This window comes from Peromyscus maniculatus, chromosome 1 (genome assembly GCF_049852395.1).
Source record: "Peromyscus maniculatus bairdii isolate BWxNUB_F1_BW_parent chromosome 1, HU_Pman_BW_mat_3.1, whole genome shotgun sequence".
In the NCBI taxonomy this organism is placed as follows: domain Eukaryota; kingdom Metazoa; phylum Chordata; class Mammalia; order Rodentia; family Cricetidae; genus Peromyscus; species Peromyscus maniculatus.
Window position 1 is genome coordinate 95,967,391 of NC_134852.1, and position 17,044 is coordinate 95,984,434.

The 17,044-nt window shown below is 43.4% G+C and overlaps 1 protein-coding gene and 1 long non-coding RNA gene across 7 annotated transcripts in view; one reads left to right on the top strand and one right to left on the bottom strand.

Moving 5' to 3' along the window:
• The window catches only part of Zfand6 (zinc finger AN1-type containing 6), a 70,052-nt gene extending 63,747 nt beyond the window's left edge, over positions 1-6,305 (bottom strand). The window contains exon 1 of one of the 6 annotated variants that reach the window (XM_076546589.1): positions 6,089-6,305. The gene's annotated coding sequence lies outside the window, so the exon portion shown is untranslated. The remainder of the gene's footprint in view (positions 1-6,088) is intronic. The other 5 variants (XM_076546592.1, XM_076546599.1, XM_076546611.1 and 2 more) reach the window with 5 other exon arrangements.
• A 7,802-nt stretch (positions 6,306-14,107) lies between these two features.
• Positions 14,108-17,044, top strand: part of LOC121830107 (uncharacterized) — a 32,542-nt gene continuing 29,605 nt past the window's right edge. The window contains exon 1 of the long non-coding RNA XR_013043013.1: positions 14,108-14,698. This is a non-coding gene — a long non-coding RNA (uncharacterized LOC121830107). The remainder of the gene's footprint in view (positions 14,699-17,044) is intronic.

Genomic DNA, 17,044 nt, shown 5'->3' on the forward strand with positions numbered 1-17,044 from the left:
ATATAAACGAGGAACTGCAGTTTAATATTATGTCACTTTAACCACTTAGACAGGAGAGGCTGGTAGTTAGCAGACCATCAATCGCAGCACTGGTGGAGAAACAGACAGTAGAATCATGCTTGATTAATAGACTCCAAATGCTAACTGATTACAAAAGAAATGCTTACTCTGAATAAGCTATACAACCAACACAGAGATAAGGCCTATTTCATAGTAACAGGAAAGAGGTCTTGAGGAAATCACAATGAAGTAAAGACATTGTAAATAGGTCTGTCTGGGGGAAAAACAAAAACAAAAACCAACCAAACAACCAAAAAACAGACAGTGCGTTAGAAATGTTGAAGAAAAGGACGCAGGGCCAAAGAACACCTTGTTAACAGAGGTCTCCAAAGTAAGAGTTGAGCTTGTCCCACTCCCCCTCACTCAGCAGACCCCAGGTAGTCAAACACTTTCTGTGTATCTGTTTGCACTAGTCATTTCTCCCCCTGGGGATCCCTCTAACTCCTCAATCTCAGACCAGAATGACAAGACAAGTTTTAGGGCATGGGAGGATGAGAGTGGCTTTAAAAAAGTAAGTTTGTCACCAGTTTTTAAAGTTTTGCCAGGTACAATGGCACACTCAGTGCTCAAGAGGCTGAGGCCAGGGATTGTAAACTGGAAAGCAGCCTGGGTTCTACAGCAGGAAGCATGTTTTAAAAAGGAAAATTTAAAAAAAAAAAAAAAGATCCACCAGGCTGATGAAACTAAGAAACTACCAAACCAAGGTTGGTACCACTGATTGACCAACTGTCACCTCCTTAGAGATAGTGTGTGCTAAAAGCATCCAGTCAGCACCTATCATTTCTTTATTTCCAAACACTTTAAAATCTGAAAGGTCCTATCTGTTGCTTTAACTGCCCCCCTTTCTTACACTTACAGACTCTATGAAAGCAAGGACCACAGCTTGGTTATAGCTGTACCCTCCACACTTAACACAAAGGCTGGTGTGAATCAGGTGCTCAGAGTGTTGAAAGGAAGAAAAAACGCAACAGCAGGTACTTTCTAAACACGTATGTAGCATGGCCCAATGCAAGCCCAGGGGAAACGCACTTGCCCACTGAGTCAGGCCCAGGGTCTGAGACCTAGCAAACAAATTGTGAGAGTAAAGGGAGTACTAGTACCAAACCAGTGGTACTGGATAAGTAAAACCGAATTAAGTACATATTCATCTTATCATGTAAATAAAGGTGTTTTTATTATACAGAAACACAAGGGTTGTAGCTAAATTTAAATTTCTTAGTTTTTTATGCAAATGCAAGTGTGCATAATGAGGTGAGGGTAGAGGGTACATGGAAGTCAGAAGACAACTCTGGCATTAGTTCTTTCCTTCTACTTCTACATAGGAACTAATGATGAACTCAGGTCACCAGACTTCTATGGCCTGACTCCACAGTCATATTTTTGATAGACTTTTAATAACTGTTCAACCATCTATTTATTTCAATTTACATTTATATTAAAATACATTTCAGAGAGACACAAAAATATGGATATGAGAAAATGAAGCTTTAAAGAACTAAAAGAGATACTAGAGAGACAGCTGAGAAATTAAGTCAGTACTGCTCTTAGACATGATCTGAGTTCAGTCTCCAGCATCCATGCCCACACCAGGCAGCTCTTAACAACCTGTCAACTCCAGCTCCAAGGGAATGCAATGCCTCTGGTCTCCAAAGACACCTGCACACTCATGCACACACTGACCCCCCAAAATTAAATACAATAATAAAAATAAATATTAGAAAAGAATTTAAAACTTATCTCAGAAGGAGACTACTTTAAATATAAAAGCAAAGTCAAGTCATAAAAATGTAACTGTTGTGATGGCAAGATGGCTCGCTCACTGGGAAACGTGTTTGCTATATAAGCCTAATAGCCTGAGTTTGATCCCACAGATCCAAAATCATATTCTGACTTCCATACATGTTTCGTTCCATACATGCATGCATGCATGCATGGACCTACCACCCACATCATACACACAATAATATATATTTTTTAATGTTAAGTATTGGGCTAGAGAGATGGATCCATGGCTAAGAATGATTACTGCTCTTTCAGAGGACCTGAGTTAGGATCCCAACACCCACATCAGACAGCTTACAACTCACCATAACTCCAGCTCCAGGGTATCCAACAACCCATTCTTGGACTCCCAAGGGACCAGTGTTTACTGCATGTACATGCACATACACACACACACAATTTTCAAACAAAATAGATTTTTTTTTTTTTTTGGTTTTTCGAGACAGGGTTTCTCTGTGTAGCTTTGCGCCTTTCCTGGAACTTGCTTTGGAGACCAGGCTGGCCTTGAACTCACAAAGATCCGCCTGCCTCTGCCTCCTGAGTGCTGGGATTAAAGGCGTGTGCCACCACCACCTGGCTCAAAATAGATCTTTAAAAAATAAGTCAAAATATTTTAAAAATTCAAGGAAGGAAACAGGGGTTAGGAAGGAAGAGAAAGGAAGAAGACCTGTCAGCAAATACAAGGCAAGTGAAGAGCCAGGAAAAATATTTGCAATACAGAGCAAAAGGCTGCTATCCTAGATAGATAAAAGGTTCAATAAGATCTTAGAAGTATAAACACTGAATCATGGCCAACCTGAATTAAGACACACTACAAGTGGATGGTGTACATCATCACCAAAAACACAAAATATCCTACAAATAATCTCTCACATTCACATTCATCACATACTGAAAGCACTGTATTTTTGTTTTGTTTTTTGAGACAGGGTTTCTCTGTGTACCAGCCCTGGCATTGTAGACCAGGCTGGCCTTGAAGTCACAGGGATCTGCCAGTTTCTGGCTCCCAAGTGCTGGGATTAAAGGCATGCACCAACACTGCCCAGTTTGTGAAATACATTTTTATTTAACCTAACAAACAATATATATTACAGTCTTCCTCTTATATGGCTATGAGAAAATTTTAAATTACTTAACATGGCTCTGACTTGCAATTTGCATTGTATTTCTATGGGCACAACCACTGTAGTTCTATAAACCATAGTAAAACTGTGTCTGAATTTTATCTCATGGATTGAAAAGTCACTGCAGGACTTTGAGCCTGGGAGTACCATAATCTATAAACACATTCAGGGCTGGCAAGATGGCTCAAGTGGGTAAAAGTTCTTGCTGTGCAAGCCTGTTGACCTGAGTTAGATCCCAAGAACCCACGTAAACATGAAAGGGAGAACTGAGTCTACAAATCTGTCCTCTGACCTCCACACACACATGCTCCCACTCATATGCATCTCACACATGCCCCCCCCACGTTTTTTTTTTTTTAAATACAATAAATATATTTAAATGTCCTCTTGCCACTGGAGCAGCCAGAGCAGACTATAGGGATAAGAACCTGAAGGAGGGTAGCAATTAGATGACTACTATTATCATCTTCTATAAAACAAAGGAGTTGAGACATCACATTTGGAGTAAGTTTTGAAAGTGGAGCCAGCCTATCCACATTTAGAACTCTTGAAATGCTCAATCCTGCCTCGGTCTCTAGAGTAGCTGGGACTACAGTGGCATAATAATACACACTCACATGCTTTGGTAAAAATTTTAAGAAAGACTTGGCAATCAATAGTTAAAAAGACTTTAAAATGTTCACATGCTTTGACAGCATCTGTACCAAGACTGACCTCTAAAGAAACATGTAATAATTTAGGAGATATAACATATACACAAAGGCCAAAGATATGCTTGACAAAATGTTAATTAACAATGCTTATCTGTGGTAGTACTGTGAGTGGTTTTTCTGCCTTCCTATTCATTTTTAAGCTGTGGGGGAAATCCCCAAACTCTCTGCCACTACCATTATAATGAAATACAAAACTATATTTTAAAAGCAGAGTCTATTAACCTATAAAAACAAAATATGTGCAAGCTACAAACATTAAAAATGCTCCTCTCAACCAGATGTGGTGGCATATGCCTTTAATCTTAGCACTGGAGGCAGTGACTGGGACACTCACCGAGTTCCAGGTCAGCCTAGTCTACATAAAGAGTCCTAGGCTACATACCCTGTCTAAAAAATAAAAAAAAGGCTCTTCTTTCATGCCTTCAACAAAACAAGTCATTTAAAGCTACAGTTATGTCTCTCTGTCTCTCTGTGTGTGTGTCTCTCTCTCTCAATTTGTCTGGAACTAAAAAAACACTTCAGTGTATGGCTGACAAATCTTGAAATTCCTACTGCACATGCACATTATCTGTCTCAAAAGCTGCACAGTGACAAGGGGGTCCTAATGTTTCCCTCAAAGGCTGGGCCCTCTGACAGATGCTCCCCTCCACCAAAGCCTGTTGCCAACTAGGTAGGGAAAGCTTAGTACAAGTTTCTTTTGCAAGAGTGTTTTAAGGCAACGAAGATTCCTCAATAATCTGCCAAAGGCTGCGGGAAGGGGAGGAGTGGTAGAGAACAGAAAGGGTGGCTTGACAAAACAAGTGTTTTCTCCAACTTGCTAGTTTTGCACTGAAAGGGTACCAAACAGTGCCAGACTTCCCACAATCTGCTTGAAGGGATTCAGTGTAAGGAGAGTAACAGGAATCTTAGTTCCTCATGCAAATATAACAACTAGGAACCAATCACCAGGACAATGACTCTTCCTGATTAAAGGAAGCAGAATCTTAACGTTTTCCTTCACTTTATTTCTCTTTTGCTCCTGAGTGCCTAAAACTTTCTCCTAGGATCTACAGTATTTACTTTAGACAGACAACTTGTGCAACTACTGCTGCAAGAAGAAAAGTTCGCAGAGTACATTTGTTAGAAGCAAAACAAGAAGCACTATCGCAACACTGGGGTTAGGAGAGGAACACATCATTAAAAAGCAATGAAACATTATGAACCACAACCATATACTATCTGTCCAAAGTTCAAAGGGAAAGGACCCTAAAATGACATGGTTTGAAGAGATGAGTCTGTGACAAAACTATTTTTTAAAAAGGCCAGTGAATGGTAAACAAAATCCACGAATCTAGAATGTTTACCTCAGAAACGGTAAACTGCAGTAGGCCAGATAAGAAACTCATGAGCAAATACAAGTTTGGGTAATGTTCTATTTCTTCCTTTGGGGTGAGGAGACTGGAATTTTCATTGCTTCCCTTTTTATAGTACATCGTGTTATGTATTACCCTAGCCATTAACCATTACTTTTAAAACTTCGCGATATAACTCACATACAATCTACTGTACAGACTTAAAATCTAGTGAGTTTTGACGTTAATTAACACAGTATGGCTGCAGTCAAAATAATACAGCAATTAAACCCGAACTTAACTGTCTGTGCGTCTTACCCCTCTTACATGTTTTTAAAAGAAAATTAAGACAACCTGTTTTGTACATTTAAATGTTCATGGCTTACCAAAAAAAAAAAAAAAAAAAAAAAAAAAAAAAAAAAAAAGCCCCCGTAGGCCTGGAGACAATACATAAAATAGCAATTGCCATAAATTACTACATAAATAATCTCAAAAGCCTACGTGGCATTTTTCATTAGGGGGAAAAAAAGATAAATTTCGAATCTGGTTTCAAAGTGGCGTTTAATTTCGTGGGTTTTTTTTTTTCTTTTTCCGGAGCCACCGGGTGCGGACGGCCGAGCATGCACGGCTTGGAGGTGACCCCAAGGCCCCAGCTCCCGCACCCGGGTGACAACTCCGGATGATGCCGGCAAATCACAGAGCTTTGATGGAGTTAAATTGACTTCAGACGCCACACAACCGCGGAGCTTGTTTACGCCTCGAACAGCGAGAAACTTGAAAACGCTCTCAGAGGAGCAGAGAGACTGGAATCTAAGAGACTCCCTCGGAGTCTTCCGCAGCCTCAAACCCACAAAAGGGACGTGGGGGGGGGGGGTCACAGCTCGGCTGGCCTCAGCTGCTCCGAACCGGCCCCAGGCGCGCCCACCACGACCCCAGCGCGCGCCCGGGGAGCCCGGGACCGCGCCCCGCCGGGACCGCGCCCTCCGCTCGCCGCCGCGAGGCCACCTGCTGCGCCGCCCGCCGCTTCCGGCTCCCAGGCCGCCGGGAGGCTGCGGCCGCCGCTGCCCGCGCTCCTCACCTGGCGGCGGCCCTCTCCGCCCGACGCGCTGCCGCCGCCGCCTCTCGCCGCCGCTGAGTGAGGACAGGTGAGGCCTCCGAACCCCGACTCGCTCCGGCCCGCCGCAGCCGCCGGCCCTCCGTCCGCTGTTTATTAAACTTTTCTGTTTGGCTGCTCGGCCTGTGACGCGGCCTCCGGGGAGCGCCCGCGATTGGTTCGCTACGCGCGCTGACGCGGCAGTCCCAGCCCGCTGCCTAATTATGACCGGCCCGGGCGGGGCCGCGGGCCGGCGGCGGCGTGGGGGCGGGGCTGAGCCTCGGAGAGTGCGACTATTGGCCAAGGCGTTGGAGGGGCGTGGCACGGGGGGGGCGGACGACGCTTCTCTTTCTTCGGCCACGCCCCTGCCTCCTGGAGGTCTGCCGGGTGGGCTTGCTTTCTGGTTTGCTGCGGGAGGGTCCCGCGCGGTCTTAGGGGATCTGATAACGTAGCTCCGGAGCGGCTGCCCACGTCTGTAACTGGTCTTCACCTGCGTAGTGTGAGCGGAAGTCTTGAGCTTCTATTGCCCCGGTCCCCAGGAGACCTGGTGGGCCAGAGCAAAGTCCAAGGTCTGAGCCCTGCCCTGCCCTGCCCTGAGCCAGGACTTGCTCAGAGCCAGACTGGAGGCGTGTGTGCTCGCTTGTGTAAAGCACACCCGCAGGCACGGACTCTAGAAGCCCCCTGGACCCTTATCTTTTGCGGAAGCGTGGGTTCCAGTCTCAGCTACCCCTGCACAAGTCGTGCGGTCGTGCGGGGGCGGGGGTGGCTCGGGAAAGCGAGTGTGATGTTGAGAGCGGCTCTACCATGATTTCCCAGCCCAAGCGGAAGTGCCAAAGTCCGGTCTTTACATGAAATTTTGATATTTTGTTAGTAGTGGGGTTGTGCATTAATTTTGACGTTCTAAAATGTTTATTTTGGTCGCTGCCCCCTTATCTATTGTGCTGAAGTTTCTGCCCTACTTTTACAGTTATTAGGGCTCACGGGCGCTTGATTGAGATACAGCTGACCTTTTGTGATTTGGGCTGCTTTCTATGGTCTTGTAGAAAGAAAGGATAGTTGAAGTGGAGGACACAATGGAGGTCAGGAAGAATTCTAAGAGGAAGAGGTAACCTTTGAAAAATTCGGACGACTTCTTGGAAAAAGAAAGGACGCACTCCTGAAGAGGGCGTGAGAGAAACACAGTGAGGTGATAGACAAGCTTCTGGGGCAGGGTATTCTAAAATAACCGCTAAAGCTAAGCCTGGCCAGCCATGGTGACCCATGCCTTTATAATTACAGCATTGGGGCAGGTATATCTCTGAGTTCGAGGGCAGCCTGGAGTACCTAGCAAGTTCCAGGATGGCCAGTGCTACTTAGTGAAACCCAGCCCCGAATAAATATAAATAAAGCTAAGCCTACTGCATGAAATCAGAGCAGAATTGAAGGACCTTACCCAGCTCCTAAGGGTATTCTAGGGGTGTTTTTGAGAAGCATTCAATTTCCATTCAAAATTTATATTTAGGGCTGGAGCATTGGCTCAGCGGTTAAGAGCACTTACTGCTCTTGTGAAGCACATAGGTTGGGTTCCCAGCGTCCTTATGGTGGCTCACAACCGTCAAAACACTAATACACTTGAAAATAAATCTCTAAGCCAGGTGTGGTGAGTCATGCTGCGAATCCCAGCACTAGGGAGGCAGAAGCAGGTGGATCTCTGTGATTTCAAGGTCAATCTGGTCTACAGAGTGAGTTCCCAGACAGCCAGGGCTATGTAGAGAGACCTAGTCCCAAAACAACAAATTCTCATTCATTCATTCTCTCTCTCTCTCTCTCTCTCTCTCTCTCTCTCTCTCTCTCTCTCTCTCTCTCTCTCTCCTCTCTCTCTCTCTCCCCCCTCCCCTCCCTTCTCCTCTCTCTCTCTTTCTCCCTCTCCCCCTCTCCCTCTCCCTCTCCCTTTTTCCTCCCTCTCCCTCCCTCCCTCCCCCCCCCTTCCTCTGTCTCTTCTGTCTCTGCCTCTCCCCACCCCCATGTCTTAGAAACAGTAGGCTGGGCTGGAGGGATAGCTCAGCCGTTAAAGGCTAGGCTCACAACCAAAAATATAAGAAACAGTAGGCTAAACCACCCAGAGATTTTGCCCAAGGGGGTGATCTTTAATGGTGGAGACAAGGCGATAAGGCAGACTGGGGGAGGGGGCTGTTTTGGCTTCAATTATGGCCTTCCTAAAAGGCCAAAGTGAATAGCTACTTTCTTTAGTGGGAAATGGAAAATGAAAACCTCTTAGAACTGAGAAGGAAAGGAAAGGGAAGGGTAGATCCTCACAGCTGAAAGATGCTGCCAGAGGCAGGAGTCAGTGTGCAGCCTGGAATTCTTGCCGGATTCACTAGTTTCTGGCCATTGGGTAGAAAAACTGTATGAGAAAAATGTAGAATTTGTCTGGGGTTTCAGTTGTTGCTCAGGCACATTTTGACTTGCTGTGTTGAGCCATGCCTAATCTTACCAGGTCCTCCGTTTTCTACCCATTGGGAAACTGTCAGTGAGTGACGCAAAGATTCCCCACCTCTGTAGAGTTAATTCTAATGGAGGGCATGCAAATAAACCTAATAGCAGACATCTGTGTGTTGTGAATTATAAGGTGACCTAGATGAAGAAGGTAACCATCTAAATGGAGGCTTGAAGGCTGTGGCACCAAGCACAGCCTTCCCCTCCGTGGGGAAGAGGAAGTTTGATCAAAAGTATAAACGGCGAGAGTGTCCTGGGGAGGATTCCAGTGTGTGAGGATGGATAAGCACCATTCTCAAGCCAGGAACATCAAAAAGGCTTCTGTTGGTGGGTCCTGAGACCAGGGAGGATGAGGAATTTGTGAATCAGGTGAACCTGTGAGGTTTTGTATGTACTATATAGGGCTCTTACTGTAAGTTAAATGGACCAGCACAGGGTTTTGAACAGAAAAGAAACAAGGATCACTTTAGATTTGAAAGGATAATTCTATGTCAAAAGTAGTCCCCAAAACACCAGGGTTAGCAGCAGGAAGCACATGGGAAATTCTGTCTGACTCCGTGTAAGAGATGATAGGGACTTATACCAGAGAAACAAGGGAGGCCACAGGAAGAGACCAAATTCTGGGTAGATTTTACAAGTAGAGCCAACAGAATTTCCTGATACGATGATACATTTTTACTCACATCGAATGTGGAGTGAAAGAGAAATGAATCAGGTGAGATTGAGTTTTGGCTTGTGCAGCTGAGAGGTAGAGCAAGAGAGATTGGAGATTACAGCACATCCAGGCAGAAGGTAAGATCTGTAGGTGGCTACCTGACATGTTTCAGAGATTCTGGAACCTTTAGATGAAGGGATCCAACTGGAAGAGGTAGAAGATCCTTGAGGATACCCTGCCCCCTAGCCCTCTTCATGTCTTTCTTTGATTTGCATCCACACTGAGCGGAAGCTCCTCCTCCACCACATGTTCCCACCAACATGTCATTTGGTCCTAGTGCACAGGTCCAAGACATCATGAACTGAACCCTCTGAAAGTGAGTCAAATTAAATCTTTTCTTAAACTGTTTATGTCAAGTGTTTGGCCACAGCAATGAAAAGTAACTAATATAATATTCCTTCTTTCCAAATCTTTCCCACACCCCAGCCCTAGGCAACTACTAACCAAATCGTAACATGATACGTGGATACTTTGACTCAGGATGACCTTCGCAAGATCCCTTCATGTGGTGATATTTTATTTGTGTGAGATTTATTTGTATCAGATCTCTCCATTTTTTTTTTAATGTAGGCCTCATTGTGTCCCATCTGTTTGGGTGTGCTGTGTATTTATTTTCATTCAATTCTAGGAAGCCTTTAATTTCTTTCTTGACCCACTTTTTATTCATTACTAATTTGTTCAGTTTCCATGAGTTTGTGAACTTTCTTTAATTTTTGTTATTGATATCCAGCTTTGATCCATGGCTGTCAGATAGGATGCACAGTGTTATTTCAGTTTTCTAGTATCTGTTGAGACTTGCTTTGTGTCCAAATATGTGGTCAATTTTGGAGAAAGTTCCTTGAGCTGATGAGAAGAAGGTACTGTTAATGAGCATAGCTCTGCTTATTGCCCTCCAGGTCACCACATCCCTCATAATCTATGAGTTGTATGAAAACTCTCAGGGGGCAGTGTTACTGGTGCTTACAATAATAGTGACTGACTTTTTCAAGCATTGCTGCTGGAGCAGATGAATGATTCAACCACCACCCTTAGAAAGAATTTAGACATGTAGATTATTAGTAAAGTTAGGTTAAGATCTTTTTGTTAATGGCTTTGATGTAGAAAATTTTGAGGAACAATTTCAAGTTTAGAAAGGCACACTTTTATGTTGGGAGCTGTGTGGCCTAGTTTCAGACAAGTCCCGAGTACTTGTCCAAAAGATCTGCAGATGAGACAAAAGACCACGGGGACAGTCTTACTTGGCAAGGACCAGTGACTTCGGGACAGTGCAGAATACTGCTGGGACCATGTGGCCTGCATACTCTCTTTTCTCTCATAATATTGATGATTCCCTTGGCGATTTTTAGTGTCACATTGTTAGTCATGCATCAGACAGATGTGATCATTGCCAGAAACCCTATTTTTTTCTCAAATATTTTCCTCTAAAATACTTTAGGAGCTGATGCTTCTCAGATTTCTTGTCTGGAGAAACCAGCTGTCACTTCAGACCCTGAGAGCTGTTCTGATTCACTGCTGATAGGATTGGAGGCAGGTCCCCCCTATTTCTGTTAATATGTTTTGTTAAGTTTTGAAGAATATTGTTGTTCTTAAAACTGTGTGCCTATGTTATCACCTTTTAGTTTTGTAAAGAGAGGATGTACCTGGCCCGATATTTGTCCAAGCTAGCGAAATGATGTGTTGTTTTGGTTTAAAGATGTTTTGGTGTAAAAGTTGGGAAAAATATATTAGATGTATTTGTTTTTCCAGAGGTTAAAGTTAAAGGATGGGGAAAAAAACATGTTTGTTAATATGGAAAAACGTGCTTGTTTTTGAAGTATAAATAAAGATGGCTCAAGCTATTCATGGCTGTCAATTTGTGTGAAATTCATCTGGTGGTTGACAGTTCATTTCTTCCCTCTGATGCCTCTTCTCCATCTCAGGACCCGAACCTGGGCTTCAGCAAGACCATGGCACTTTTAATAGTTGAGCAAGGAACTCATTGAGGTCAGGGAACGAGATCAATGGCAGCCTGGCTGTTAGTAGCTGACGTACATGCTAAAGATGGGTTGGTGACCAAAGGCCATGATTCATTTCTTGTACCCAGTTTTGCTCTTGGCTTCCTGATATGATTTAATTAAAAAAAATTGTTGATTAGTAGGTATGTACTCTGAGGACTTAAAGTATAAATGACTGATTGTTTTATATATATAAATATGTGTGTGTGTGTGTGTGTGTGTGTGTGTGTGTGTGTGTTTAGATTTATGGTTCTTTTAAGATCTTTTGTAAGATTACTTTTTGTTATAAATAATAAAATAATTGATCCTTTTAACCACAAACAGCTGTCTGATAGTAAAAAAAGAAACTGGCTGAAATAAACTTGGCTTGCTTAAAACTTTGTTAATCCATTATAAAAGAATCATTGCAGCTAGGTGGTGGTGGCACATACCTTTAATCCCAGCACTCAGGAGGCAGAGGCAGGTGAATCTCTGAGTTCGAGGCCAGCCTGGTCTACAGCTGGATTTGTAGACAGACATTCCTTAAACTTGGTTATATCATGGAATGTCTTATTTTCTCCATATACTGTGATTGGGCATAGTATTGGGCAAACTTTGCTGGGCATAGTAACCCAGGCTGGCATCTGTGGTGTTTGTTCTAGAGTCTGTAGAACATCTCTTCAGGCCCTCCTGGTTTTTGGGGTCTCCATTGAGAAGTCAGGTGTTGTTATAATAGATCTGCCTTTATATGTTACTTGATCTTTTCCCCTTGCTGCTTTTAATACTCTTCATTATTTTGTTGTTCTGTACATTTAGTGTTTTGATTGTTATATGCCAAGAGGACTTTCTTTCCCAGTCCAGTCTATTTGGTATTCTTATATGCTTCTTGAACTTTGGTGGGCATCTTATTTAAGTAAGGGAAATTTTCTTCTATGCTTTTGTTAAAAATATTTTCTGTGCCTTTGACCTGGGTATCTTCTCCTTCCTGTATTATTATTTGAATGAAAAAAAAATGAGGACATGATGCTCCCAGGTATGGTTGGCAGAGAAGGTTTACTGTAGATATGAAAGAGAAAACAGCTAGAGGCATCTGGAAGGGTCCAGACTAAACAGGGCCAGCAGACTGAACCAGGCCATGAGAGGAGAGAGAAGAAGAGTGAGAGAGGAAGAGAAGAGATGAGGGAGTGGGGCTAAGAGAAGAGCCAGGGACCAAGTGTCCAAGAGTGAGCCAAGAGACCAAGAGGAGAACCAAGAGGCCAAGAGAGCATGTAGCCAAAATGGCTGTTATATAAAGAAAAGAAAAACTAGGGGAAGAGAAGCAAAGCTCAGGGGCTGGAGAGGTTTAGGATAGGGGGCAGGGTATGCTAGCAGGGTGACTCTGTAACAGGTACTTGCAATATTGAGAGATGCTGGGAGAACCTGGTGGCCAGTGTCCACTTTGATACGTTAAATAGGCACCTTAGTTAGCTGTTTGTCCTGGGTTTCTTTGAGACTTAACACTATTATTGTTAGATTTGCTCTTTTCATAGTGTTGCTTATTTCCTGGATGTTTGGTGCCAGGAGTTTTTAGATTTAACATTTTCTTTGACTGAGGTATCCATTTTCTCAATTATATCTTTAATGAGTTTCCCTTTCGGATTGCTAAATTTTTCTTTTCTTTTTCTCCAAGACAGCGTCTCACTATGTAGCTCTGGTTGTCCTGGAACTCACTCAGTAGACCAGGCTGGTGTGGTGATAGTTTATTTGTGCTCTAACAAATAAAGCTTGCCTGGAGATGAGAGGAAAAAGCCTGCCACTTAATATAGTGGTCAGGCAGTGGAAGCACACACCTTTAATCCTAGCATTTAGGAGGCAGAGATTCATCCAGATCTCTGTAAATTCGAGGCTACACTGGGAACAGAGCCACGGCATGGTGGCCCACACCTCTATAATCCCAGCACTAGTTAACCATAGAGGTCTGGAGGTCTGTACAGACAGACAGGAAGTGATAGAGCTGGGTGGAGAGAGGAAGTAAGATGGCAGGGCACAGAAAGTTATGTAGACCTGAGTATATAGGAAGTAGCCCTCTCTTGGGCTGAGGATTTCCTAGTGGTAAGGATGTGGCTGGCTTCTTTCTGTTTCTCTGATCTTTCAGCATTCACCCCAATATCTGGCTCTGGGTTTATTATTAATGAGACTGTTTAGCAATTCATGTCACAGGCTGGCCTCAATATCACAGAGATCTGCCTGCCTCTGCCTCCTGAGGGTTGGGAGTAAAGGCATACACCACTAAACCCAGCCTCAAATTCCTAATTTTTTCATCTCTAAATTTCCCGCAGTTTGTGTTTTCTGTATTCTGTTTCCACTTTAAGGTCTTGAAGTGTTTTATTCATTTCCTTTCACTGTTTTGTTTGTGTTTTCATAGATTAAGGGATTTTATTCATTTCCTCTTTAAGGACATCTATCTTATTCATAAAGGCTATTTTAAGGTCTTCGCCTTGTGCTTCAGCTATTTTGCAATATTCAAGACCTCTGTGGTAGGATTGCTAGGCTCTAGTGGAGACATATCGTCCTAGTTGTTACTTTATTTTTTATTTTTTTATGCTGGCATCTAGGCATCTGAGTGGGGGAAGATTGTAACTATAGGTGCTGATGTCTTGTCTTTTTGTTGATGAGTGTTTTGTTTCTTGGTTTCTATTTCCCTCTCTGGTTTTTAGGAGAGTGTGGTGGCTGTGTGTTGTCTGGTAGAAAATTCTTTCTGGATCCTTAATGGAGTGGCCACTGGGGGATTCAGGTTAAATATGTTTCAAGGTATTGGGAGGTGACACTGAGGACTAGGGGATGGGGTGTGACTGCAAAGTAGTGTGTTCCACTAGGATCTGCTTAGTGCCCAAGGAATGGGGCAGAGTAAGGAGAGAGCAGCGGGTGGTCTGCTACAGAGCTGAGAGAGAGTGAAGATCTGTAATTAACCTACCTGCCTTCCTTGGTAAGATTGTTTTTAACCATTTTAAGAACTACCAGGATGATTTCCATAAGGATCAAACCCCTTTACACTTTCTATCAGTAAAACAATTCCAGTTTCTCCACCTAACCCACCAACACTTTCCATCATCTTTTTTAGCCATCCTGGTGGATATGAAGTGATTTCATATCATTGTAGCCTTGCTTTGCCTTTCTCCAGTGAGCAATCATGTTAGGCATCTTTTCACATAGTTATGGACTACCTGTATAAAGCCTTTGAAGAAATGTCTTTTCAGATCTTGCCGCCTTTTAAGTTAGATTATGTCAGGTTGTTTGTTTTGTTTTATTTTGAGACAAGGCATCTTGTATTCCAGACTGACCTTGTAGCCAAGGGTGATCTTGAACTTCTGATGGTGATCCTGGAAGAGCCTGGGTACTCATGTCCAATTTATATGATGCTGGGGGTCAAACCTAGGTCTCTGTGCATGCTAGGTAAGCAGTGGAGTTATATCCCTAGTCCTAAGGTTATGTTTCTTTTGTTATTGATTGTAAGAGTTTATAAATGTTCAGAACATGAATTCCTTTTCAAAAATACAATTTTCAGATCTCTTCCTTCATTTTGTGGGTTGCCTTATCACTTGCTTCATTGGATCATTTCAAGTTTAAGTAAACCTTGAGTCATCCTTCTCTTAGGTCCTTCACTGTCCAACATCCAGTTAGTCACAGATTGGCTGGTTCTCCTTTAAAGTGTCTGACGTATACCCTCACCACCACCACCACTCTGCAAACCCTGCTATTTCTCACCTGAGGTAACATAGCCTCTGGCTCCTGTTTTCTATCCCTGACCCCCACATCCACACAGCTACTTCAGTTCCTTCCAGAAGGGTATACAGAACTACATCCTAGTAGGTCAAATCTCTGCTATCCCTTATATTGTTCCAAACATAATAAAATGTAGGGTTTTTTCTTTTTTCTTCCTTCCTTCCTTTCTTTCTTTCTTTCTTTTTTTTTTTTTTTTTTGCTTTTGTTTTTGTTTTGTTTTGTTTTTTGAGACAGGGTTTCTCTGTGCAGCTTTGGAGCCTGTCCTGGAACTCAAACTCACTCTGTAGCCCAGGCTGGCCTTGAACTCACAGAGATCCGCCTGCCTCTTCTTCCCGAGTGCTGGGATTAAAGGTGTGCGCCACCACCAACCAGCTATATCTAGGATTTTTTCAGAGCTTTAAATTCCACATCCACAGTCTGGGTCAGAAGGAGTCGAGTCTCTCCTGGAAGTCAGCAGATCTGTTTCTCCTGGACCCCAGGGTGCTGTGGATATCACTCTGTATAAATAAAATGCTGATTGGCCAGTAGCCAGGCAGGAAGTATAGCGGGACAAGCAGAGAAGAAATTCTGGGAACAGGAAGGCTGAGGCAGAGAGACGCTGCCAGCCACTGCCATGAGAAGCAAGATGTAAGGTACCAGTACGCCACGAGCCACCTTATAGATTAATAGAAATGGGTTAATTTAAGATATAAGAACTAGATAACAAGAAGCCTGCCACGGCCATACAGTTTATAAGTAATATAAGTCTCTGTGTTTACTTGGTTGGGTCTAAGTGGCTTCAGGACTGTCAGGTGAGAGAGTTGTCCTGACTGTGGGCCAGGCAGGACTGGCGAAAACTCCAGCTACACCAGGGTATTCTTCTCAAAATAGGTTGGCCTAGGACAATAGTTCTGAACTAAGGATGATTACATCCCCATGAAACATTTGGCTATATATAAAAATAGTTTGAGTTGGTTGGGGAAGGAAGAGTTTTGTCACCCAATGTCAGAGGGAGGCTGCAAAGCATCCCACAATGCATTGGGCAACCCTCCCACCCACCTCCAAAAAGGAATTACTATCCCCACATGTCAGTCCTGTCCAATTGAGAAAGCTTGACCTAGAAGATAGGTACAAACTTCTGCATTGGAGCTCTGCCATTTAGGCTTCAACACAATCCAATGTCTACTGTTTTGCAAGAAACACTCCAAACCTCATTGCTTAAAACAAGAATTAAACCTATCTGTGGTGTAGGCCCACAATTCCAGCACTCAGGAAATGGAGACAGGGGGATTTGAGGTCAGTCTAAGTTACATAGGTAGACCCTGTCTCAAACAAAACAAAATAAACAACCCTCTATTTATTATATTTCATGATGCTATGGGTTGATGGGGCACTTCTGGTGCTTGTTTTACCTAGGTTCTATAGAACTTTGATGGCTGTCCATCTCCTCTCTTCCCCTGTGATTTCTCCCATTCTGGAGCCTTAGGGATACAGGGACATGGACTTGTTCTGTGTTGGAAGTTATTTCATGATAGTTCTCCATTCTGCAGATCAAACGCACAAGACTGACCCAGATTCAAGAAGCAGGGAGATGAACCCCTTCCTTTGAAGCCAGGACTTGCAGAATTGTGGATGTGTTAGTCTGCTCTTGCTGATTTGCAGGTCTAGTCATCTCCCAAGGTCATGGCCATTGTTAATGTAAATGAAGCCGGACAGGGAGGAGTGTGGCCAGATCACAGTCCCAGGCTGTGCTGTCCTTGAGAAAAGCTTCCTCCAATGCTTTCTGCCACAGGTCTCAAACTCTCTGGACTCAAGATCCCCTCATGTTCTTAAACATTATTTAGAACTGAAAAAACAAAACAATCACTTTGTATGGCTATCTCTCAATTCTACTTTAAATATTAATTAATTTAAAAGTAACAATAGCCTATTTAAAGTTCCCATAAGGAACATTTTTTTTTCCCCCGAGACAGGGTTTCTCTTGTGTAGCTTTGCGCCTTTCCTGGAACTCACTTGGTAGCCCAGGCTGGCCTCGAA